This window comes from Dasypus novemcinctus, chromosome 15 (genome assembly GCF_030445035.2).
Source record: "Dasypus novemcinctus isolate mDasNov1 chromosome 15, mDasNov1.1.hap2, whole genome shotgun sequence".
Taxonomy (NCBI): Eukaryota; Metazoa; Chordata; class Mammalia; order Cingulata; family Dasypodidae; genus Dasypus; species Dasypus novemcinctus.
This window is the reverse complement of record NC_080687.1, coordinates 88,242,972-88,268,712: the sequence shown is the minus strand read 5'-3', so window position 1 is coordinate 88,268,712 and position 25,741 is coordinate 88,242,972. Positions and strand designations below refer to the sequence as shown.

Genomic DNA, 25,741 nt, shown 5'->3' with positions numbered 1-25,741 from the left:
CCTGCTACCTCTCCCTACCCTTCCTCCATTTCCATGGACCATCCAACCCGTCCCCCCTACCCTAGCTCCCTGTCAAGCTTGCACCACCCAACCCAGTAGTATCCCTACACCCCTGTCATATCCCTTCACTGCACAACTACTCACACCTTATCATAGATTTCACTCCTATTGGCATTGAGTCACAACCTTCCTCTCCCTTTCCATTTTCTGTAAACCTGTCTTCCAGACTCTAGCTCCCTGAGTTGGCTCACTTAGCTTAATTCTTATCAAAGAGGTCATGTAATATTTGTCCTTCAATGCCTGGCTTGCTTCACTCAACAGAAGGCAGTTCAGATTCATTCATGTTATCCCATGTGTTGTACTATATTACTTCTTATAGTCGAATAATATTCCACTGTATGTATAGACTACATTTTGATTATCCGTTCATCTCTTAATGGGCATTTGTGTTGATTCCAATTTTGGCAATAGTGAATAATGCTGCTGTGAACATTGCTGTGCATAATCAGTTCTTGTCCTCGTTTTCAGTTCTTCTGGCTATCTACCCAGCAGGGGAATTGATGGGTCATATGCCAGAACTACAGTTACTTTTTGAGGAAATCCCAAACTGTCATCCACAATGGCTGGGCCATTCTACATTCCCACCAGCAGTAGATGAGGATGTCCATTACTCCGCATCCTCTCGAACACCTTAGTCCTCTAATTTTTTTAATGTCCACCAGTCTAATGGAAGTAAGATGGTATTTTGTTGTAGTTTTGATTTGCATTTTCCTAATAGCTACTGATGTTGAGCATCTTTTCATATGCTTTTTAGCTTTTTGTATTTCTTCTTTGGAGAAGTGTCTGTTCTAATCACTTGTCCATTTTTTAAATGGGTTTTTATTTTTCAGATACAGGATTTCTTTACATATGCTGGATATTGGGCTCCTATCAGATATTTGGTTGTGAAATACATTCTACCATTGTTGAGGCTGTCTTTTCACTTTCGTCACAAACTCCTTTCAGGTGCAAATGTTTTAATTTTGAGGAGGTCCCATTTATCTATTTTTTTCTTTTGTTTCTCATGCTTTGGGTTTGAAGTTCATGAAGACATTTCCCATTACAAGGTCCTACAGAAGCTTCCCTACTTACCTTCCAAGGTCTTTATGGTCTTGGCTCTTATAATTAGATCTTTGATCCATCTTTAGTTAGTTACTGTATAAGGTGTGAGATGGATATTCTTTTGGATTTTATATCCAGTCTCAAAGCACCATTTGTTGAAGAGGCCATTCCCTCCCAGTTGAGTGGGCTTGGTGGCTTTGCTGAGGATCCAATGATTGTATATGCCATGATCTATATCAGAATTCTGAGTTCAGTTCCATTAGTTATTAAGTCTGTTCTTGTGCCATTTTGACCACTGTAGCTTGTGCAGTTTTGACCACTGTAGCTTTGTAGTACGCTTTAAAGTCTGCTAACACCAAATATGTATGAAAATAGATTGATTTAAAACTAAATAGAAAATTAGTAACTGTAGTCATAAAGTATAAGAAACTAAAATCTAATGATTGTAGGAATACAGTACATTAAATATACAAAAACAAGATAATTCAGAAATGAATTACAGTATAACTTACTGAAATAACATATACATATTGCTTTTGAATAAATATATACTTTTAAAGATCATTCATTTTGAAAAACTGTAGACATGTATAGAGAAAATCCGTAGACATATATGCACCATGGCAACATGGTAATGTTTCTCAAGAGAGGAGTGCATGTAAAAGGAACATTCAGCAGTCAGATGGAGAAAGTAGACAAGAAAAGGTGCGGTAGAAGTAATGAATTGAGTGAAGACCCTTTTTGGATGAGTGGTGGAAGTATAGAATCTGAAAATATCAGGAAGAAAGCTTCCATACTTTAAAACGTTTCATAAAACATGTAGAAAGAGAAACAGAGCTGTGTTGTTAGAAAGCTATTTTCATAATCATATGAAAACCAAGAGAAAAAACATTGTTTGTTGGAAACTGAGGCATGGTGGTCTCACAAAGGGAGACGTTTTGTTGCCATGGCTATGCTTTTAAGATAGGAATGCAACAATTAAGGCTTTCTAGTCAGCAGGATAGAGCTCTCCGGGGCAGGGAAGAATATGAGCAAACACACTTTGTAGTTTGAAAGGAATACTAAATCTTTGTACTTTGAGATAAGTTCTTTAATTTATGAGTCTTGTTAATGTGTATCTACACTGCTTGTTACCTTGATAGTTGGAGTATATATAATGCCACATACAGAAAATAAAGTTGTCTGAGGAGTGATTACTCGCAGACCTCCTGATCCCAGCTCTCTCTCTTTCTTTCTCTCTTTGTTTCCCTCTCTTTTCTCTCTTTCTTTCATTCCTGATACCCTTCGGGTCCAAATATCCAACAGTGTTATTTTCAAGTATCAAAGTAATATAGGGAGAAAAGGAGTAAGTGCAGAGTAATCCACAAAAAAATGAATGAAAGCTCTTTGCCGTGATCTATATTATGTACTGAAATATACTTTCTGAAAAGTAGAGAACAGGTATTAAGAAAATGAAATAATACATGATAAGATATAAATTTTAAAAACTCAAAAAGTGAATGAGAAGAAATAAGAAAAATGGAAATACAGTTCAAAACTGAAGTATAATCTCTAAGAAATAGGGTTACAAGATAATGCTTAAATAGATAGAGAAGATGAAAAGCTGAAAGGACTGAAAAATTAAATGGAGAATGTTAAAGAAAAACAGTCAAAAGTTGAGGAATGGTTCAGATGATCCAATAGCTGAACCCTGGGTACCTGAAGCACATCATCCTTCATTAGTGTGGTTCATTTGTTTCATGGGATGAACACATATTGAAGCATTTCTGCTAAGCATGGTGTATCGCTTGCATTATGTTTCACACTTTGCACAGCACATTTTCATGTTTTGAGAAAATGTATAATGACTTGTATCTGTTATTGCAGTATCATGCAAAATTATTCCAGTGTTTGAAAAATGCCCCATGTTACACCTGTTCTTCCCTCTCCCTCCCCTCAGAACCTCTTGTGTCCACTGTCTTGATATCAGTGTTACAAGTTCTTCCATTATTAGGATAATAATAGTCTACTTTAGCCCATAGTTGCATTCCTCCTGTTTGTTCATTCCTCTCTCTTTTAGAGTTGGGACTGTGTCGCTTTCTTACCCCACAGCAATCCAGCATCAACTACTTCAATTACGTGTAGAACCCGACCACCTGGTTTCCCTAACTGCTACTGCTCTGTCTAAGTCACCATATCACTTGCCTGGACTATTGTGATAGCTCCCTAACTGGTCTGCCTTTAGACTTACTTGCCACTGTGGTCCACTCTTACCTAGCTGCCAGAATGATCCTGTTAAAACCTAAGGCAAGTCTTGGCCCTTGTTTTTCTTTACAGGACTCTCATAATTCACCCTATCACCAATACCTTGAATTCTTAAACATTTTTAACTAATGATTAAAGAGCATTGTCACAATATCACTACTAACCAAAGTATTTCCCCCAATCCTCTATTACTATCTTTATATCATTTATATATGATCATTCATAAATAATAAGTATGGTAACAATTGTGAAGTTAGAAAGCAAACGTGTAACATCATTCATGGGTCCCATACATCAACCCTCCACCAACACCTTGCATTTTTATGAGATGTTTCTTACAAATTATGAAAGGTTATTGTCAAAATCTTATTGTCCTTATATTATATTTGGTGTATTTTTCCCACAACCCACCCTATTATTTTTTAATTATATTTTTATGGCAGAAGTTGTAAACTTATAAAACAATCAGGCACATGTATAGAATTCCCAAACAACACCCCTCTTTCTGAACATGTTACAGACAAGTTAATATCATCTGATTGTTCCCATGACTATAGTGTACATTTGGCACACATTTTCCATACTGCCCCATTATCAGCACAGTATATCTTTGGCATAGATGCAATAATATTATATTATTACTGCTAACCAGAGTCCATAGGTCACTCCAGTTGTATTTTTCCCATGCTGCTCCACATTCCCACCACCTTACAGTAATGTGCATTTGCTTTAGCTAACAAGGGACACTCTTGCATCTGTACCATCAAACACAATTCTCATCCACTTCTTGGTTTACTGTACTATTCAGTTCCTAGATTATTCTTTAGTGTTCTGTCTACTGGCGTTTCATATTTAGACTACCATTTTCAGCCACATCCCCATTTATAAACTAACTTTTAATCACTGTGTGTTACCATCCACTCTGTGTGTACCATCCATCACTGTGTGTACCATCCACACTTTCCACAAAGCTAATTAAAACTTCTATGTACATTAAGCATCTGTAGTCCATCTCAGTCTTCCTCTTATCTTCTTTAAGAATCCACCACATACCACCAAATCTTGAAGATACTTTCCTACAATTTCTTCCAGAAGTTTTATGGTTCTTTTATTTTTAGGTTTTTGGTCCATTTTGAGTTAATTTTGGGATAAGGTGTGAGATAGGGGTCCTCTTTCCTTCTTTTGGCTATGGATACCGAGTTCTTTCAGCACCTTTTGTTGAATGGACTCTTCTGCCCGTGGTGTGTGGGATTGATAGGCTAGTCAAAAAAGGCTTGACCATACATGTGAGGGTCTGTTTCTGAACCATCAAATTGATTCCATTGGTCTATGTGTCTGCCTTTATGGCAGTACCATGCCTTTTTTAAACCACTATAGCTAGGAAATGTGATTTAAAGTCTGGAGGTGAGAGTTTGTTTTTCCTTTTCAAGATGTTTCTGGTTATTCAGGATCCCTTACCCTTCCAAATAAATTTGATAATTGTGTTTTCAATTAAAAAACAATTCCGGTGGAATTTTCATCAGGCTTGCATTGAATCCGTATATCAATTTGAGTAGAATTGATATCTTAATGATATTTAGTCTTCCAATGCATGAGCATGAAATATTCTTTCAGTTATTTATAACTTTTTTTATTTTTTTTTAACATTGAGTTGCAGTTTTATGAATACAAGTGCCTTACATCATTGGTTAAGTTTTTTCTTGACTTGTTGAGTTTTATCTGCCATATTTTATTTTCACCATTCTTTTCCTCTTTTAGTTACTTTTATTGATATAATCATTTCTAGACTTTCTTCCAGGCCTCTCATTCCTGTCTTTTCTTGTCCGGGTCTAGCATACCCTTTAGTATGTCTTGAAAATCTTGTCTCTTGGTTAGAAATTCTCTTGGTTTCTGTTTATCTGTGAATATTCTAATCTCACCCTCAGTTTTGAAAGACAGTCTTGCTGGTAATAAGATCCTTGGCTGGAAGTTTTTCTCTTGTAGTATCTTAAATATATTGGGCCACTGTTTTATTGTCTCCCTGGTTTCTGAAGAGAAATCCATTGTAGTCACCCAGAGTGACTGATAAAGCCTCAAGTCCTTTTCTCCCCTGCCTAGGGGGGATGGAGCTGCAGGTATGGGCAGTAATCTATGCCATGCATGTCCAAAATGACCATAGTTGTCCCAGTAGAGTTTCCACTATTGAGTCTCCTCACTGAATGTACCTGCAGTTACCTGGAGAGGGTGGTGCAGGGCCCACCTGCTTCCTCCCTGCTAGCGTGGGGCTGAAGCCTAGGCTAGGCCTGCAGGCTAATCTGAGTGAAAGAAGCTGGTCTCTACCCGCACTGTGATTTCCAGGTAGCCCAGCTTCATCTCTTGCTGGGGGCAAAGTCAAAATGGTATCTACTGGCCTCTTTCTGACCTGGATATGTTAAAAGTTTAGCTGTTTTTAGGGTTGTACTTCAGCCTGCTTAATTTACTAATTAGTAGCTGCAATTGGTGGCCAAGCATCTCTTCCTTCCTTGTTTTTGGGAAATAGAGCTTGCAGTTCCAGCCACAGAAGAGCTCCTGAGATGGCTTGCACCACCAATGTAGGATGATTACTGACATCCACGGTGTGGTCTGTATTTTTCTAGAGAGGCTGGCAAAAGTCCCCCTAACTTTCTCCCTGCTGGAGGTGGGGCTGGGGCTTGGGCTAGAACTGCAATCTGATCTAGATGGAAAGAAGTTGGTCCCTACCAGCACTGGGATTTTCAGTCCATCTGCCTTCCTCATGCCTGGGTTGGAGTTTACATGGTGGATACCAAAATCTTCTGACTTGGATAGGTTCAAATTTTAGCTGCTCTAGGGATTATACTTTAGCCTGCCGAATTTACTAATCAGTAGCTGAAGCTGGTGTCCAGTCTTATCTTCCTATCCATTTTTGGGAAGTGTAGCTTCCAATTCTGGCTGCAGAATAGCTCCCTAGGTGGCTTGTGCCTCCAGTGGAGGATGGGCACCAGCCTCCAGGGCATGGGGTGCTCTACTTCTGAATCTTCTCTGCAGATGGGCAGTCTCCTTCCTTCCATTCTTTCAAGGATGTTGCAGAATGCTCTTCTGGCTTCCTGGCGCACCCAAACAGGTGCTTTAGCTAGCGCTGTGTGATTACTAACTGCCCTGTGGCAGGAGCTGACTCTAGAAGCTCCTTACTCTGCTGCCATCTTGCTAGTTGTCCTTGAATTTTGGATATTTTATATATAGTTCTAAAGTTTCCTTTTACATTTTGTTGTTGTTTATGTTTCTTTGTTGAGAACTATCTTTTCTTTCATTCCAAGAGGATTTACCTTTCTCATTGAGCAGAGACTGCTTTGTCACATAATTCCTTCTGTGGTTCGTTTGGGACTGTATTGGCTGATTGTTTTTTCCCCCTGTGGAATAGATTAGATTTTTCTAGTTCTTTTTATGTTATGTTTTATAATTTGGGATGATGTCTTGGTTGCATGTGCTTATTATACAGAGACTTCTGAAAGATTGTTTTGGATAGTTGGTGCCTTGCTATTCCATAAAATTTGAGGATCAACTTTTTCCATTCCTAAAAAAAATTTGCAGAGATTTTGGTAGGTATTGCATTTAATCTGTACATCACTTCAGATAGTACTGATCTTGTAAAAATATTAAATCTGAAACAAGGACATGATATCTTGCCATTTATTTAGATCATCTTTAATTAATTAAAATTAATTAGGTTATAATTAAGCTGAAATTTAATTAAGTGCTTTGCCATTTTCATTGTATATATCATTCATCTCTTTATTTAAATTATCAGGTATTTTATTCTTTTAGAGGCTATAGTGAATGGAATGTTTTAAAGATATTTTTTATTGTTTCAAATGTACTTAGGTTACAGAAAATGTTACACAAAAAATATAAGGGATTTCCAAATGCCCCCTTCCACACACCTCCCACCCTTCCCCACATTAACAACTTCTTTCATTAATGTCATGCATTCATTGCAATTGATGAACACATTTGGAGCATTGCCACAAAGCATGGATTATAGTTTAATAATTTCTACTATATTTCTATTGTTTAATTCTTTCTACTCACTCTCACTCAATTCTTTAGGATATATAGTGGCCTGTATCTGTTTTTGCAGTGTCTGTATAGACAATTCCATGTTCCAAAAATGCCCCCATATTACACCTCTTTTTCCCTTTCTCTGCCTTCAGCACCTCCAGCAGCCACCTTCTCCACATCAGTGATATAATTTCTTCCATTCCTGGAATACCAGTAAGTTTAAGTAGAATATTAGTAAGTCCACTCTCGTCCATATTTTATTCCCCAATCCTGAGGATTCTGGGATGGGGATACTTACTCCACCTCTAATTGAGAGGAGGCTTCAGTCCATATGGCTGATGGATGGGACTTACTTGCTTGCAGTTGTTGACTCTAGGTTTCTTGGTATGGTGGTTTCCATCCCCACCTCCTTGTTAGTTATCCTGGGTGACACCAGTGACCTACAGAGTAGGTGTTGCAGCTACTGGAATTGATGTTTAATGCCCATTTCAGAGAGTTCTTTCCTGGTATGGAAAAACAAAACTGATATTTTTTAGTGTTTATCTTATACCTTGCAAATTTTCTGAATTTATTTCCTCTAATAGATTACTTGTGGATTTTTTGGGATTTTTAATATGAAGGATCATATCATCTGAGAATAGTGATTGTTTTTGATTTCTGATTTGAATGCCTTTCTCTTTTTTTTGCTTAATAACCCTGGTTAGAACTTCCAGTTTAATTTTGAATAGAAGTGGTAACAGTGGGCATCCTAGTCTTGTTCCTGACCTCAGGTTTCATTCTTTCATTGCAAGCTTTCCTTGTTTCTCACATTGACTACTATGTTAGCTGTGAGTTTTTGCATTTACCATGTCGTGGTTACCTTTCATTCCTATTTTTCTGAGCAATTTTATTATGAAATTGTGGTAGATTTCATCAGAAGCCTTCTCTGTGCTATTGATGTGATCATAGATTTTCCCTCCATTCTTTTAATGTGGTGTTACTATAGTGACTGATTTTCTTAGGTTGGCCCACCACTGCATTCTGGGGATAAGTCATCCTTGGCCATGGGGTATAATCCTTATACTATATGTCGTTTGATTTGATTTGCCCGTGCTCTATTGGGAGTTTTTGCTTCTCTATTCATATGGAAGTTGTTCTTTGTTTTCCTTTGATGTGTCTATCTGGTTTGGGTATCAGAACAATAGTAGCCTTATGGAATGAGTTAGGAAGAATTCCTACCTCTTCAGTTTTTTGGAAGAGTTTGGGAAGGATTGGCATTAATTCTTGTTTGACTGTTTGGTACAATTCTCCCTGAAGCCATCTGGACTTTGACCTTTCCTTGATGGGAAGTTTTTGATTATTTATTCACCCTCTTTGCTTTTATAGGTCTGTTGAGATCTTTTATATCTTCTTGAGTCAGAGCAGGTTATTTGTATGTTTTAGGAATTTGTTCATGTCTTCTCAATTATCTAGTTTATTGATATATGAATGTTCATAGTATTCTCTTATAACCCTTTTACTTTCTGCCAGATGAGTGTTAATGTTCCCACTTTCATTCCTTAAATATTTATTTGCATCTTCTCTCATTTCTCTTTGTTTGTCTGGATAAAGGTTTGTCAATTTTATTCATCCTTTTAAAGAACCAAATTTTGGTTTCATTGATCCTCTCAGTTGTTCTTCTGTGCTTTATCTCCCTTGTGTCCTTTCTAATCTTTATTATTTCTTTCCTCCTACTAATGTTAGGTTTAATTTTCTCTTCCTCAAGATATGAAGTTAGGTAATTGATTAAATATCATTCTTCCTTAATGTAAGAATTTATAGTTATAAGTTTCCCAGTGAGTCGTGCCTTGCTCCTTTCCATAGTTTTTTGGACTTTTAAAAAAAAAATTTCTCTAAAAATTTTCAGGTTTTCTTTGTAGGTGGATTTCAGAAAATTATCCCATTGGTTATTTTTAAATGGGTCATATAGTTTCTACTTAATTTCAGTTTTCTTTCTCTTGATTTTTATATAAATCCATTGTGGTAGGAAAGGATTTTGTGTACTTTCTATCTTTTAATTTTTATTGTCTTGTGCCCTAACAGGTGGTCTAGCCTGGAAAGTGATCCATGGACACTTTAGAAGAATGCGTTATCTACTCTTGTCGAGTGGTGTTCTATATATGTTCGGTGCATTTTGTTTATAGTATTGTTCACATCCTCAGTTTCCATTTTGAAACTTTCTTGATGATTGGCTCATTCTTCTTTTTTTAAAGATTTATTTTATTTATTTATTTAATTCCCCTCCCCTCCCCCGGTTGTCTGTTTTCTGTGTCTTTTTGCTGCGTCTTCTTGCTTTGTCCGCTTCTGTTGTCGTCAGCGGCTCGCGAAGTGTGGGCGGTGCCATTCCTCGGCAGGCTGCTCCCTCCTTCGCGCTGGGTGGCTCTCCTTATGGGTGCACTCCTTGCGCATGGGGCTTCCCTACGCGGGGGACACCCCTGCGTGGCACGGCACTCCTTGCGCGCATCAGCACTGTGCATGGGCCAGCTCCACACGGGTCAAGGAGGCCCGGGGCTTGAACCACGGGCCTCCCATGTGGTAGACGGATGCCCTAACCACTGGGCCAAAGTCCGTTTCCCTCATTTTTTTTTAAAGATTTATTTTCTTTTTCTCCCCTTCTCCTCCATTGTCTGCTCTCTGTGTCCATTAGTGGTGTACTTTTGTGTCTGCTTGCATTCTTGTCAGGTGGCACCGGGAATCTTTGTCTCTTTTGGTTGCATCATCTTGGTGCATCAGGTCTCCCTCATGTGTGGTGGCACTCCTGGGTAGGCTTCGTTTTTCATGTGGGGTGGCTGTCCTTGAGGGATGCACTCCTTGCACATGGGACACCCCTACATGAGGGACACCCCTGCGTGGCATGTCACTCCTGGACCTCCTAAATGGTAGGCAGATGCTCTATCAGTTAAGGCACATCCACTTCCCTGATTGATTCTTGAAACTGGTGTTTTGAAGTCTCCAACTATTATTGTATAACTATTTCTTCTTTCAGTTTGCCAGTGTTCCATATATTTTGTCGCTCTGTGCATATATGTTTTTTATTGCTATAGCTTCTGGTAGACTGACCTTTTTCTTAATATATAGTGTTGTCCATTTTCTTCTGTTGTAGTTTGGACTACAAGTTATTTTATTCTGATAGTAGTTTAGTCACCCATGCTCTGTTCAAGTTACTCTTAGTATGTAATATTTTTTTTCTCAAAACTTTCAAACTATTTGTTTCTTTGGATCTAAAATGAGTGTCTTTAAAATAATATAGGTGTTTGAAGTTTTTTTTTAATTTTTATTTATTTCCCCTCCCACCCCCACCCCAGTTGTCTGCTCTCTATGTTCATTCCCTGTGTGTTTCTCTGTGTCTGCTTTTATTCTTGCGAGTGACACCAGGAATCTGTGTCTCTTTTTTGTTGTTGTAGTTGTGTCTTCTTGCCTCATCAGGTCTTGGTGTGTGCAGTGCTACTCCTGGGCAGGCTGGACTTTCTTTCATGCTGGGCAGCTCTCCTTACAGCATGCACTTCTTGCACATTGGGCTCCCCTGTGCACCCCAGTGTGGCAGGGCACTCCTCGTGCAAATCAGCACTGCACAAGGGCCAGCTCCACATGGGTCAAAGAGGCCCTATGTTTGAACTGTGGACCTCCATGTGGTAGGCAGAAGCACTATCCATTGAGCCAAGTCTGCTTCTCTGAAGTATTTTTAAAATACATTCTGCCAATATGTATGTTTTGATTGGTGAGTTTAATCTGTTTATTTTTTATTTTTTTAAAGATACTTAGATTACATAAATGATGTATAAAAACAGAGGGGATTTATGTATGCCCCATTCCCTACACCTCCTAAATTTTCTGACATTAACGTCTTTCATCAGTGTGGTACACTCATTGCAATTGATGAACACAGTTCGGAGCATTGCCTCTAATCATGGATTATAGTTTACGTTGTAATTTATATTCTTTCCCACACAATTTTATAGTTATGGGTAGATATATAATGTCCTGTATCTGTCACTGCTATGTTATTCAGGGTAATTCCCAAGTCCCAAGAATGCCCCCATATTACATCTGTTTTTCCCTCTCCTTTCCCTCAGAACCTCTAATGGCCACTGCCTTCACATCAATGATATAAATCTTCCAAGGCTAGAATCACAATAAGTATAGTAGGATACTAGTAAGTCTACATTAGTCCATAGTTCATTCCCCCAGTACTGAGGATTCTGGAATCGTGATGCTCATTCCACCTCTAATTGAGAGGGGGCTTTGCTCCCGTAGAGCAAGATGCATGAGAATATCTTGCTTACAGTTGTAGACTCTTTATGTTTCTTGGGATGGTCATCGTGCCATCAACCCATCATTATTGTGCCATCATTTCCTAGTTAGTTGTGCTGGGTTAGTTCAATGAACTATTGAGATTCAAAGCCCAGCTGGGACATGGACAGTCCAAAGACCAGAGTCTCTCAGATGTACACCTTATAATATATTTATTTTGAGGCAATTACTTTGAAAAGCAGGATTTATTTCAGCATTTTAAATTCATTTCTTATATATTTTGTACTTTTTTCCCCTCATTTCCTCCATTCCTGCCTTCTTTGTGTATAGTTGATCTTTTGTAGTGAAACAGTTTTCCTCATTTTTATTTCTTTTTCTGTATATTTTTAAGATATTTTATTTGTAGGGTTATGTTGGAGTTTATATTTCATGTCACAAATTGATAATAATCCTCTTTGAATTGACTTGAACTTACCTTCAGTTTCAACAGTAATACTAAGAAACTAAAGGGAAGCAGATTTGGCCCAATGGTTAGGGTGTCTGCCTACCACATGGGAGGTCCAAGGTTCAAATCCAGGGCCTCCTGACCTGTGTGATGAGCTGGCCTGCACGCAGTGCTGATGCACGCAAGGAGTGCCGTGGCATGCAGGAGTGTCTGCCACATAGGAGAACCCCATGGGCAAGGAGTGCACCTTGAAAGGAGAGCCACCCAGTGTGAAAAAAGTGTAGCCTACCCAGGAATGGTGTCACCCACACAGCGAGTTAACACAGCAAGATGACACAACAAAAAGAGAGACAGATTCTGGGTGCTGCTGAAAAGAATACAAGCGGATACAGAACACACAGTGAATGGACACAAAAAGCAGACAACTGGGGGAGGCGGAGAAGGAGAGAGAAATAAATTTTAAAAAATAAAGAGAAACTAAATTGTTAGATAAAATACTTTTAAACAAAATTAATTCAGGAATGAATTACATTTTAAGACATATAACTGAAAATGCCTTTAAAACTAATTGATCCTGAAAATATATGCACATTTAATGGTAATGACTAGATTTTGGCAAGGTGACGGCAGTTGTTCCATTTTAGAGAAAGAACTTACTATAGGGTTAAAAAGCAATTATCAGATATAGAATGAATAGGACAGGTACAATAGAGACAGGGAGAGCAAAGACCTATATTTAAGAGTGGGAAAATATGGAACCAGGAAATACTCAGAATTAAGCTGCCATATATTTGAGCATTTTATAGAAACTACAGGAGAGACAGCCCTATGAGGTAGGGAAAGCTATTCTGAATCATAATACTGCCTACAAAAATTCGAAGGAAAAAAAAATCACATAAAATGACCAATAGAAAAATACATCAGTCGACATACAAAGGTAATAGAGGGCAAAAAAAGGAATGAATGCAGAGTAACAGTGTATAACAAAATGAAAAATCTTCTTCATTTCTGTGTACTTTATGGTGTAGTTTTTCAGAAAACAAGGCATAAGTCATTAAGAAAATGAAGCAAGATATGAAAAGACATCAGATAAGAAATGAAAAATGAAGGGACAAAAATGTGGAAAGAATATGGGGGAGAAAAGGAAATATCACTTCAAAATGTAATGCAAGCTAGAAGAAACACAGTGAATGATAATGCCTTATAAGAAATAGAAATTGATGAGAGAAAAAATATTCAAGAAAAATAAAAAAATTTTAAAAGATTTGAGAAAAAGTGTCAAAAGCTCATGATAGGTACAGAAGAGCCAATATGTGAATAAATGGAGTGCATGAAAAGACAAAACCAAAGCAGAGACCTGAAACAAATTTAAAGATATCATTTTTGTCTGTAAATAGAAGGAATGCTTTGAAACTTCTTATTTAAAGTATATACCGACCAATGAATGAGAATGAATATAATAATATATACTCTAGTAGAATTGATGGGCTTTACAGAAAAAGAAAAATTGTTTGTGCATTTAGCACAATAGATAGAAAATTAGATCCTCATCAAGGTTTTTGAAGACAATACATTGTGTCAGAAGAAAATGCAGCCATTAATTTTATACCCATAAAATTGATTTGCAAGTTTAAAAGACATGGAAGTCCAAATTATACAATTAGGCCCTGGGTAATACTGTTCCCACATTCCCTTCCAGCTGAGTGAACAGAGGTCAGTAAAGGTAGTGTTTAGAAAGACATTGGCCTGAGGACAGATGCTAAGTATTACATTCACACTTGTTCCACTATGACTAAATGAGGGTTGTATGAGAGAGGGAGTGTCTTTGATGAAAGCTGCTAGGGAGACAGACATAGGATAATTCAGGAAGTTCTAACTCTCTTTAGGGTATTTGATAAATATTAAGAAAACTTGTAGGAGATAAATATTGTTTAATATAACAATACCTAACATTAAAAGTAAAGTCTCTTTCTAAACATCACTCTAAATCTATCAAACACAAAACCAGACTTTCACTAAATCAGCTGATTAGAGAATGGGTATAAGGGGTTGAGTACTGAGGCATCTCTATTTCACTGGAATTATGCCTTTCAGTGTGCAAACACCAGCTCCTCTGAGGCTCCAACAAAGACCTTCAGTTCATGCATGGTCTTCGTAGCTGTTGATACTAGGATCTGGAACACAAACACAAGTTCCAGAATCTGGAAAGGCGCAGAGATGAATGGCAGAGGAAGCTGTACACGGTGACCGTGCACGCACCTACAGTGTCTTTCCCAAATTAAGGAGCCATTGAATGGATGGCCGAGCAACTTAGGGGCTTTCATGAAAAGGGTTTCTGCCCCCTGGGTAGAAGTTTACAGGGCATCTTTACCTCCTGTGCCTATTTTTACCAGTTAGTTCCTAGCTCCACTTGCATGTTCACATAAAATGTTAATCGCAGTTACCTAGTGTTCCCCTCTGTTTTGTTGAATTTCCTGAAATGCCAAAAAAAAAAAAGCTAAAAAAGCAGTGGATTGCATATGCTCTTGTTTCCCTTTCCTCTTCTTCTGACCTACTCCACATTTTCTCTTCTTTCTCTTCATCTCTTTTTTTCTTCCCAAGTCTCTTCTCTTGAATAATTTTCAGAATAATTTCTGGTTCCAGAATAATTTCTGGAACCAGACTTGTTCTGGAACAGTGTCGGCAGCTGGGGGAGGGAGGGAAGAAAACATTTATGCATGTCCAAGTGACCCAGTACAGGAAAACACTTGTGTGGCTGAGGAAAGTTCACAGGGAGGGGGCTGGTAGAGTTTGGGGGACAGGGCTGACCTGTCTCACTGGAGCTGTGGGTTCTGAGAGGAGCAGGGAGCCCTGGGCCCTGTGGTCCAGAGACTCTGTGGTGGGCCTGGTTCATTCCAGGAGACCAGGTCAGCAGGAGTGTGAGAGCCAGTGTGTGGAAGAAGCCAGGCAGTAGCTCCTTCACACAAGTCCTCCAGAAAGCCTGCCAGGCCTCGGGAAGTGTTGAGGGGCAGATGGACAGCAATCCCTCTCAATTGAGAGCAAGTTCAGGTTTTATTCCTAATCCTTGGATTTGGGTTCTAGATGTAGAGTGGAGGCTAGAAGTGTGTTTAAGGATATGCATACCCCTGCCCCTCTCCAGGACACACACTCACACCCCCTCCCCTGCCCCCGCATTCCCAAGCACACCACTCAGACTTGCACACAGACAGTCCCCAGTCCCTGTACACAGAGTCCACGCCACCTAAGGGAACACTGATGCTTATAAGAACTAGTTCTTTACCTGGAAAATCTCTTTCTTTAACCATACCCCAATCCTCATTTCTTCCAGGATATGGAAACAGCATGATTCTCCAGACAAAGCCAGGAAGAATGCTCTGATTTTCTTATGCAGATATTTCCTCAAGAGTGAGTGCTTCCAGAATATGTGCTGTTTTTGCTTCCACTTAGCATCATTCCAAATTACAGAAGTGAAAACTCCATATTGGATCATGCAGTGTAGCGTTTGCTCAGGTACTTTGTTCCCTTGGTGCTTTAGAAAAACAGATGGGAAACGGTGGTGAAGTCAAAGGCCCTATAAGCCAGTGGAGGGACATCTGTGGCAGAGCACATGCTTTGCTTGAACATCAATCTCTCAAGTCCGTTTTGCTTTGCAATTACAAAATTCTTAATCAGTGGAGGAAAAAAGGTTGCTGAGGTCAAGACCCCTACCGTGGAGTTTATAATGTGCTGCCTTTTGTGGATGCCCTTTTAAAAAAGGGGTCAGTTTGAAGAGGACCCCAGTCGACACTTTCCTCTCCTGGGAAATTGTATATATTGAATATATTATACATAAATTTCCTTCTATTATATTATTTCCTTCTATTATCTATTATACATAGATTTCCTTATCTGAAGTCAGTGGAAAGAGAAAGAAACAAAAAAGGTAATATTTATATCTTAGACAAGGAATAGTGACCTCACCTCAGCATTAGAGGGGCCACCTCATCTTCTTGGTCTTTGGGAATCTCCACTATCATTTATTCCTTGGGAGCTCGGAGGACACAGAGTATCTGTGAGCACATTGGTGTTTAGCCATGAATTACTGAGGGAGTATTCTGTCCTTGGGCAGGAGGGTAGAGTGGAGTTTGTGGATTAACAAGTACAGTGTGAGCTGCTGCTGGGCCATCCTTCTTACTCTAAGAATAGAAACAAAAATAGAAGAAAAGAATTATAGTTAATGACAACCTAAAGTATCTTGTGGGAAACGGACTTTGGCCCAGTGGTTAGGGCGTCCGTCTACCATATGGGAGGTCCGCGGTTCAAACCCCGGGCCTCCTTGACCCGTGTGGAGCTGGCCATGCGCAGTGCTGATGCGCGCAAGGAGTGCCCTGCCACTCAGGGTGTCCCCCGCGTGGGGGAGCCCCACGCGCAAGGAGTGCGCCCGTGAGGAGAGCCGCCCAGCGTGAAAAGAAAGAGCAGCCTGCCCAGGAATGGCGCCGCCCACACTTCCCGTGCTGCTGACGACAACAGAAGCGGACAAAGAAACAAGACGCAGCAAATAGACACCAAGAACAGACAACCGGGGGAGGGGGGGAAATTAAATAAATAAATAAATCTTTAAAAAAAAAATAATAAAGTAACTTGTAATAATTAGCCTACAAATGCTTCTAAACTTCAATGACAAGTTCCCATGGTGCCTCCCATTTGTTCTATATCTCACCTAAATTTCCAAAATTGCCATTGTCTTCTTGACATCTTCCAGATCATTTCAAGCTCTATGGAGACACAAATGCTAACCCTGCCGATACCATATGTTCTATAGGAATTTCCCTAATGAGTAATGACTTTGAATATTTTTTCATATGCTTATTGGTAATTAATATGTCCTCTGGAGAATTATCTGTTCAAGTCCTTTGTCCATTTTTAATTGGGTTGTTTTTCTTTTTGTTGTTGAGTTGTAGGTGTTCTTTTATACATACTGGCTATTTAAACCCATCCTGGAAGTAAGATTTGCATCTATTTCTGTAGGTTCTTTTCACTTTCTTGATAACGTCCTTTGAAGGACAAAATTTCTGACTCCTGATGAAGTTCACTTCTATTTTTTGTCATTGTTGCACATAGAATTCTGTACCTCAGTTTTTCCACCTGAGGAGGAGGATAGTAAATCAACCATGACATTTGTCTATGATTGACTTAATGTATGTAAAGTGTGTAGTGTAGATGCTGGGGAAGGTTAATTAAAGGTCCAGTATCTTGCCTGAGATCTCACAACCTAATATGACTCAGAGCTGGATTCACGCCTGGGAGCAGAAACTCCAAGGTCAGTGCCCTATCCATGAAGCACAGCTGCTGTGCCAGTAAATGACCACTTTATTTTAATCCTTTCATAAATTGAAGTGTCTGTCAGAAATGATGTAGAGGGATGTGAGCCAGTGCCCTTATGGGGAAAACTGATGATAGGGTGGAAGGGTGTAGCTGTGCAGTGGATGGGCATGACGGTGGTGCAGTGAGGCTATTGTGATGGGTGGTGCTGCTCTGCGAGGAGTAGGGTGGGGGTGGGTTGCACTATCCATGGAACTGGGGTGAGGGTTGGGGGAGGGAACAGATGAACTCTGGGGGATTAGTCATGTAGTGAATGGGGGTGACAGCAGTGCAGTGATGCTGTTGGGTTGGGTGGTGCTGGTTTGTGAGGGGTTGGAGAAGGGAGGGTGGGTTGTACTGTACATGGAACTGGGGGGAGGGTTGGGGGAGGGAGCAGGTGAACATGAGATTTGTGGGTATGTGGTTGAAACGACAACATTGAGCATGTTATTTTGGCAAATATGGAAGGGAGAGTTATTGGTTTAGGGTGTTGGGTGTGGGGAGCATGCAGGACAGGGCCCACCTGAGGCAGGCTTCTAGGGAGTGTGTGAGTGTTCATCCCATGTAGTATGTGTTATCAGAGGGTGGAGACCCACATAATGAGAGGGAAGGGGTGGCCTCCTGGGGAGTCCTGCTGTGTTCTCAAATAGAGTGGCAGGAGTCTCTTGAGATGGCAGGCAGTGCTTAAATGGGAGGACAGGTCAGTATATGGAGCCCTCAGTGTTGTTGTAAGCAATTATGAATCTCCTTCTTTAAGGAGTGAAGCATGATGCTTGCTCAGGTCCCAAGGGGAGGGGAGAGAGGAATAAAATAGGTGGAAAACGGGGCATTTTAGGGTGATGGAATTGTTCCACATGGTCTTACAGTGATGGATACAGGCCTTGTTAAATGTCATCAAAATTTATAAAAGTGTAGGGTCCAAATTATAAACCATAATGTAAATCATTGACTGTGGTTAGTAGCAATGCTTCAATATTTGTACATCAATTGTAACAAATGTACCATCCACATGTAAAATGTTATTGATAGGGGAAACAGGAAAAGGGGGAGGATATTGGGTATATGGGAATACCCAATATTCTCCAGATGGCTTTTCTATAACCTAAAGATTCTCTGAAGATACAATGAAAATAAGACACTAAGGGAATAAATGGAAGAAAATGTCACTGTACATACAAGACAACAGATCTTATAGTGATGAAAGGCAAAATGAAAATTTTTTTTAATTTTTAATTTTCAATTAAAAAATTTTTTTTATTTTTTTTACATTGATTTTCTTTATTTCTCTCCCCTTCCCCCACCCGTGCCCCAGTTGTCTGTTCTCTGTGTCCATTTGCTGCATGTTCTTTTTTTCCATTTCTGTTGTTGTCAGCAGCACTGGAATCTGTGTTTCTTTTTGTTGTGTCATCTTGCTGTGTCAGCTCTCCGTGTGTGCGGCACCATTCCTGGGCAGGCTGCACTTTCTTTCATGCTGGGCGGCTCTCCTTACTGGGTGCACTCCTTGTGCATGGGGCTCCCCTATGTGGGGACTCCCCTACATGGCAGGACACTCCTTGCACGCATCAGCACTGTTCGTGGGCCAGCTCCACACGGGTCAAGGAGTCCTGGAGTTTTTACCATGGACCTCCTATGTGTTAGATGGATGCCCTATCCACTGAGCCAAGTCCGCTACCCATTTGTTATTTTTTAAACTATCATTTTATTTTCTTATTAATTGTGTTCGGTTATTTCATTGGCTTCTTTTTTTGAAGAAATATTGCATCTAAAAAGGGTTCCAACTGTGGCAGGGGAGGATCATTGGTGTGGGGTGTCAATGATGGGGGATTCATGGGAAGAGGTTCACCTGGGGCATGTATGTGAGGCGTGTGGTCAGATGTTCATGGGCATTGTCACAGTGGGTGAAGAATCACACAATAACCGAGAGAACATTAAATTTCCAGTTCTGCCACATTCCCTAATGGGACAGCAAGAATCCCCTGAGTATAGGGGCAGTGACTAGTAAAAGAGGATGGGCCACTGATGGGCCCTTGATATTGATGACTGTACTTATGAACCTTCGCTTTTGAAATTGAAACTGAGCTTAGTGTTATAGGCTGCCTAAGAGTTACCTCCTGAGAGCCTCCTTGTTGCTCAAGTGCAGCCTCTCTCTAGCCAAACTCAACATATAAATGTACTGTCTTCCCCCTGGCATGGGCCATAATGCCCAGGGATGAGGCTCCCTTACACCGAGGGATTACTACCAAGCACCAAGTAGCAATGCAACTGGAAAAAGACATTGCCCGAAAGGGGGAAAGAGTAAAGACAAATGAGTTTATATGGTTAAGAGACTTCAAAGTGAGTGGGGAGATCATTCTAGAGGTTACACTAACAAACGTCCTAGTAGGATCTGATTGACTGCCACAGTAAATAATTGCATCAAATAGTTGGGTTCCTGAGGGCTGTGGAAACATCCAGACACTATAGGCAGGGTCTACATCTGAGGAGTTTGGCACCCCGCCATTTGGTCCTTCTTTGGAATTTATGCTCCCCAGCGTGACAGGGTTGGACTCAGTTGTGGTTTCCAAACACATGGCTCGTCTGCCAATTGTATTTGAACCTATAGTTAGTAATAGAATTGATAGGTTTATGTCCAGGAGACATATAGTTTTGGGCTTTCTATGTGCCAGTTGGGCTCCGAAACCCAAGAGATTTGCAACACCTACTCTCCTGTTCATTGGACTCACCAAGGACATCTGCCAAGGAGATGAGAATGGACAACAGCCATTCCAAAGAACAGACAGAGTCTGCAACTAGAAGATAGTCCCATCTGCCTGCCCCTTGTGATCTAAGCCTCCTCTCAATAAGAGACAGACTGGGAATCACCATTCCAGAATCCTGACAATTGGGGAATGAATGATGCAGTACAGTAGACTGCTACTGTTATTCTGTTACAGACTTATTGTAATTCTAGTAATGGGAGAACTTTTATCATTGATGAGGAAGCAGTGGCCACCAGAGATTCTGAGGGGAAGGAGAGGGAAAAATAGGTGTAATAAGGGGCCTTTTCAGGACACTGGAATTGTGCTCAGTGATGTTGTAGTGTCAGGTACAAGCCTTTATATATCTTGTCATAACTTATAAAATTGCATGGGAGAGAATTTAAACTATAATGTAAACTATGATCCCCACTTAGTGGCAGCGCTCCAATGTGTGGTCATCAGTTGTAACGAATGTGCCACACTAATGAGGGATCTTGTTTATGTGGGCAAGTGTGGGAAGGAAAGGGAGTGGGGCATTTGGGAATTGGGAAAGGGAAAGGTTTTCCTGAGCCCTTTAACCTTCCCAGCCCCTTGGGCCTTTTCTTTGCCAGAGCTCTGAGTGAGGGGTTAGGTGTGGCAGATTAAAACAATCATCTAGGCTGTGGAATTAAAAATCAGTTTGTCCTGTGGTTCCCCAATTTAAACCTTTCAATAGCCTTAAAATAAGAGTGGTTAATAATCCTATTAATGAATTTCAGGATGCAAATGAAAAGTCCTTGAAAGCTATGGAAGATCTTTCCTAAATTATGATTGAAACAAATTAAACAATTGTAATATATTCCAGAACCTAACATTCAATATGCTTTTAAGATTATTAACTGGAAGCGGACTTGGCCCAATGGTTAGGGTGTCCATCTACCACATGGGAGGTCCTCGGTTCAAACCCAGGGCCTCCTTGACCCGTGTGGAGCTGGCCAATGTGCAGTGCTGATGCATGCAAGGAGTGCCCTGCCATGCAATGGTGTCCCCCATGTAGAGGAGCCCCACGCACACGGAGTGCACCCTGTAAGGAGAGTCACCCAGTGTGAAAGAATGTGCAGCGTGCACAGGAATGGCGCTGCGCACACGGAGAGCTGACACAGAAGATGACGCAACAAAAAGAAACACAAATTGCTGTGGCGCTGACAGCAGCAGCGGACAAAGAAGAACACGCAACAAATAGACACAGAGAATACACAACTGGCGTGGCAGGAGGAAAGAGAAATAAATCTTCAAAAAAAAGATTATTCACAGTTTTAGAATTTTATTAAAGAATAGAAGTTTTAAGCCTTCTGTAAAGGAAGGAAAAAGAACATTCCTGGAATAAACTATTAAATAAAACTTGAGTTTTATTTAACTTAGGTGTACTCTCCCTACATTTATAGAATGCCAATTAAGTAAATTAATATATTAAGTCTTTAAGACAATGAAATTGTAAATTCATGTTTAATGGAATTAAGTTTAAAGAAGGAAATGTAGATCTGCCCTCTCTTTAATGAATAAAGTAAACTTCATTCATTGCTAATTTAAATTTTTTTAAAACAATTTATTCCCCCCACCTTTTTTTTTTTTTTTTTTGCACTTTCATCTGCTTCCCATGTCTTTTATTTAAGAGGCTCCAGGAACCAATCCCAGGACCTCCGATGTGGGAGAGAGGCATTCAATTGCACAAGCCGCCTCATCTCTCCAGTCTGCTGCATCTCTCAGTGTCTCTCCTCTGTGTCTCACTTTGTTGTGTCACCTTGCTGCACCAGCTGTGCGCAGCATGGGCTGTCAGCTCTCCATGTCAATGGGCTTTCAGCTCTAAGGTGCTCAGGCCAGTGTGCCTTTACCAGGAGACCTGGGAATTGAAGCTGGGGCCTCCTATTTGGTAGATGGGAACCTGGTCACTTCAGCTACATATGCCTCCCTAATTGTAATTTAATAAGCTTGTTTTAATGTGAAATATCCATTCCATGTGGTTATGGTAAATTATATGGAATATGGAAAAACATCTTCTAAACTGAAGCATTTAAATGACTAATTTCAGGAAAGCATTATTAATTAGAAATGTAAATTGATATTAGTAATGAAGGGTAACTTCATAACAGGGAAACCTGTCAGAGACCACCTCAATCTGCATGTTAAAGTGGTGGTATGGAAAGATCATTTTGATTGCGTTGGGAACCCTTAGTTTTCATAAATACTGGAGAAAGTAGTTTTTCCTATACTGCTAAAGTAAAATACCTGTTCATTTACGTATATGTTGCAAAAGTAATGTCATTTAATATGTTCTATAGTATATTGAAAGTATTTAGAAAGTATATAAAGATCAACAATACTGAAGTCTATCTCTTTTAAACTCTCTTGTGCATACAAACCTGGCTGAAATATCCTGCATGTTGCTTCTCCATTTGAGTTGTTGGCCAAGTTGGTCACTGACCTCTACAAAATACAGGTTTCTACCAGATCTCTGGTTGTGCTCCTGAAGTGGATGAAGAGTACATTGCAGCTTCAGACTCCTGCAGTAGCCAACAATGGATTGATAATGGCGAGATATACAATGGACATTGCCTCCATAGTGACTCTGTTTCATAGGGACAAGGGGCACTGTGCACCAGACACATGAAACACTGGAGCCTTACCTTCCTAGTCTCTCTAGGATCAACAGTGCTACAGCACGCTGGCTGTGTGAAGGATTTACCATGTGGAGCAACAATGATCAGAGTACTATGAGTAGAACTTAAGCACAATTGGCATTATGGCCTGCTCCCATGGAGAGATAACATGTATGGTATTGCAAACCTGGAGCTTAGGTCTATTAACTGCAGCTCAAAGAGGAATTTGTGCATTGATTCGTGCATTGATTAGTATTAAGTACTTACCTACATATTGATGAATATGATAATATCTCTTCAATTCTAGATCATATGCAGAAGGGTTTTGAACATGTTAAAAATCTTGGTAAACTTAATTCATTTTATAAGTAGGTAAGGAATGTAGCTGTAAGATAAAGGAATGGCTCTCTTAAGTGCCATCTTTATTTTCTTTGCCATGTGCTTGTCTTGCTGCCTATACTGTCTCTGTGAGTTTCTGTCTAGGGCAGGCCCTCTTCACATCTCCCCTAGCTGTCCAAAGCATAACCACTGCTGTAGGAACTGGGATTGAAGTTCATACCGAAACCTAGTAGGTCTACTACAATCTCTCCCTAGAGTTAACCAGCAGCATAAAAGAATTCAAGGAAGAATGCTGTTTCCATCAAGTTTGGGAGGAAGCAGCCTCTGAAGGTACCTGGCCTTTCTCACTCTTGTGGTCTAGTGTGTCATGACTGCACCCCTTTTTCGGTCTTTTTGCCACCATCTTCTTTATCTCTTTATTGGGACCATGGATTTTTAAAATTCGAATTAAGTTTATCTCTATGAATCAATGCCTTATTAACCATGTGGGGATTTCATCCAGTTCCAACCAGGATGCGGACCCATCTTCCCTCAAACACAATAGAAGAGCGAGAGAGGTTCATGCCCTGTCAGGCAGGGACTACTGCCCTAACCAGCAGGAAGCAACTACAGAAGAATGACCTTGGCCCCTCAGCACCCCTTTAAGAATAATGGCATGAACTCTCTGAGGGGGAGTTAAGACAGTTGAGTACAAGAAAATGAGGAGATGAGCCCCAGCATGGCCAACAGACTATGTGGCCATGAGACCCTACTGAGTCCTTGACCTTGACTTTCAGGTTCCAGTTGGGACTCTTTCCTGGGCTGAGGGGAGGCACTGCATATTCCAAAGAGTACTCAACTTTGGCCCCCGTTATTGGTGGGATAACCAATAGCAGCTTGGGCCCCTGTCATTAGCATTAGTAAGGGGAGGAAAAATTAATAGCTTTGAAGGCTACCACACAAGCCAGAGCTCACTTGCTCTGCATAGAAGAGCCGACACCAGTACTGGTGCTTATTTCCATCCTCCATTTCTCAGCAAGTTCTCTTCTTTCTCCCATTACTGAATAAAATCTTTTTCCTGGCCTAACTAAAAAAGAAAGAAAGAAAGAAAAAAGAGAGATTCCACAATAGATGCTACAGATGCACCTGTGAATAGGGTTTAGTGACTTCTGCAAATGACAGTCCACTTAGCAGCAGAATGTCCCCAGGGAACAGGAAGCCTGGATGTGCAATTCTGAAATCCCAGAATGTTACCCCTTTAGTAGGAGACCAACATTTTCATGGTTTCAATCCACACAATTCTTAGTAATGTCCATGTTTACAAGATGCTCAGTAAGAGAATCAAGGTGTCTTGTGGCTGGCAGGATTATTATGGGTAGATGGAAAAATTTAAATGATCAGTAAACAAAATTACATCTATTCTTTCTTGCTAGAGGTTATTTCTAAAATAAAGTGTTTAAATACAGTATGCGCAAAAGTTACTGATGACTTTTTAGACCATGTGATATACATAAGTTACTTTGGCAGATCTTTTATATGTCTGATAATAGGAAAACCAATTGTTGGTAAAATTGTAGGTCCCATTAAAATGACTCTGAACCTATATGATTGGGAATCTATAGCACTGGAAATAAAGTTTTTAAAAAATCCAAAAATAACTGCCACCACTAAATCCAAATTAAAAGGCTAAATAAAAAGAAAACTGGGGAAACGGACTTTGGCCCAGTGGTTAGGGCGTCCGTCTACCACATGGGAGGTCCGCGGTTCAAGCCCCGGGCCTCCTTGACCCGTGTGGAGCTGGCCATGCGCAGTGCTGATGCGCGCAAGGAGTGCCGTGCCACGCAGGGGTGTCCCCCGCGTGGGGGAGCCCCACGCGCAAGGAGTGCGCCCGTGAGGAGAGCCGCCCAGCGTGAAAAGAAAGAGCAGCCTGCCCAGGAATGGCGCCGCCCACACTTCCTGTGCCGCTGACGACAACAGAAGTGGACAAAGAAACAAGACGCAGCAAACAGACACCAAGAACAGACAACCAGGGGAGGGGGGGGGAATTAAATAAATAAATAAATCTTTTAAAAAAAAAAAAAACTGAAATCAAGTGCCTCATATGAATGGTAAGAATCATTGAAAATGCAGCAATAAAATACAATGAGAAACTAAAATTTAATTGTAAGAGTAAAATGCTCATAAATATAAGCTTAAGTTCAGAAATAAAATGGATTTGAATACATGTAATTGAAAACACCTTTAAAGATAATTGATTCTGAAAATATACACACATTTAAAGGTATTACCTAGACAAGATGGCAGTTGTTCCCTTCCAAAATAAGAGTTTAAGTAAGGGGCAATAATCAATAATCAGATGGAGAAAGAGACTAGAGAAGGACAGGTTCAGTGGAGAAAAGGAGTATGAAGACCCATACTTAAGAGGATATGAAAAGATCTTGCTGGGGAAGGGGGGAAAAGGGTTTGATGTTGGCTATATGGGAGTCCCCTCTATTGTATATGTGACTTTACTGTGATCTAAATTTTTTAAAGACAAAATTAAAAATTTAAAAAATTGTGTAGGCACAGAGGAAGGAATGGAAGAGATTGCCTTGACATTGTATGTATAGGGCAAC

General features: G+C 40.1%; 1 long non-coding RNA gene across 3 annotated transcripts in view; it reads left to right on the top strand.

The window, feature by feature from the left end:
• LOC111764436 (uncharacterized) overlaps positions 1-25,741 on the top strand; it is a 126,807-nt gene that overhangs the window by 78,707 nt on the left and 22,359 nt on the right. For all 3 annotated transcript variants that reach the window (XR_011645835.1, XR_011645834.1, XR_011645833.1), the window contains one exon: positions 15,423-15,604. This is a non-coding gene — a long non-coding RNA (uncharacterized lncRNA). The remainder of the gene's footprint in view (positions 1-15,422; positions 15,605-25,741) is intronic.